Genomic DNA, 1,589 nt, shown 5'->3' with positions numbered 1-1,589 from the left:
GTGTATAAGAGACAGATATATATATATATATATATATTTATTTATTTACTTATTTTAATAATTACTAATGCAGTACCAACAAAACAACAAGAATAGGCCTATTCATTTAGGAGTGAGTATATTATTATGGCAATACGAAGTTTGATATAGGCCTATGTAGGCCTATTATTGGCCTATTCATATTTTAATATTTCATGCAGTACGGCATAACCTAACAAAATAAGCATTTTGCCATAATAAAAAAAAAATACTAGCCATATACATAGGGTAAGGTTAATATTTCACACACTGTATGTTAACTACCCTAGTTAAATCGGACTCAAGTTAAATATTTAGCCGATATTATTTTTTGTTTTTATATGCATTTAGACACTATAATACTGTACAAGCGGTATTTTATATTTTTCAAGTATTGACTCACAGTTTTTTAAGCACAAAATGCGTCTGCAAGCCACTTAAAGGGTTCCTCGTTTAAAACATCACAATGGGTGATAAATCGATTCCTTTGTATATTTCACTGGACATATACGTCTTCGGTGACTGTTCGTATCGCTAAATCCACGTCACATTTCATGATTAAGCACATTACTACTCAACCCAATCTTCTTAACTCTCTCAACATACATCACTTGGCAAATACCCCCTTCAAAATACTCCTAGCGTGAATTGTGATAAAACGAGGATATACGCAACCTTTGGTAATTTCCTCCCCAGACCCCGCACGGAACCAAACATTTCAGCCAAGGATGCGGCGGACATACAGTAATTCCAAATTGTTAACTGTTACACAAAACTGTGTCATTTTGCTGGATATAAATGTAACAGACGAATAGACCTATAAACAATGCTCTCTTATTATGATGTTTAAAACGTGAAATGCTTATATTTATTTATTGACAATAAATGGAATTTGCCTTCAAAGAGAGAGAAAAAGAAAGATTTCTTATCAATATTTTGACTTACAGCGAAATCGTATTCGTGCCTGGTAAGACAATAAAGAAATATCTCATGATTTGACATAAGGCTTATGCTGTATATTTTTAAAGTGCTTGTATTATGGAATGTTTATATGTATGTTATAAATTAATGTTATCATGTTTTTTTCAAATGATTTAAGTAAAGACATCACGACCTTCAGGCTGCATAACTAAATAAATGTGTTTAAAATCATGTATCTTAAAATAGACGATGTCCATATCGTCACTACTGTATTTAATAAGTTTACTTTCTTTATCGAATATCTACCGCGGTATAAGAATATTCCAAGTCACTGTTTTGCTTGCCACACCTGTGATAACACCTGTGATCACACCTGCGATATAATAATGTATTTATCATTATTTACAAATCTAAATGAAATAATAATAAATACAAATTTTAAGAGTAAGATAATAAAATTACAAAAATGCAATAATATGTCACAGAATATATTTATTCTAAATAAGGTATGTCGTTTAATTTCCAATGATAATTGCTCAAAGTGTAAAGCCCATATACAATATAAATTTTATATAAATATGATACAATAAAGAGATAACATTTGTCTTAAAGTCCTATATATAACAAAAAGTAACTCATAGTCCTATTAC

The 1,589-nt window shown here is 30.0% G+C and overlaps 1 long non-coding RNA gene across 1 annotated transcript in view; it reads left to right on the top strand.

The window, feature by feature from the left end:
- LOC117123317 overlaps nucleotides 1-1,589 on the top strand; it is a 17,345-nt gene that overhangs the window by 13,173 nt on the left and 2,583 nt on the right. The window lies entirely within an intron of this gene.

This window comes from Anneissia japonica, unplaced genomic scaffold, assembly GCF_011630105.1.
Source record: "Anneissia japonica isolate Jap-2015-1 unplaced genomic scaffold, ASM1163010v1 scaffold288292_len1863012_cov191, whole genome shotgun sequence".
Taxonomy (NCBI): domain Eukaryota; kingdom Metazoa; phylum Echinodermata; class Crinoidea; order Comatulida; family Comatulidae; genus Anneissia; species Anneissia japonica.
The sequence above is the reverse complement of the archived record's forward strand: the minus strand, read 5'-3'. Positions and strand labels throughout refer to the sequence as shown.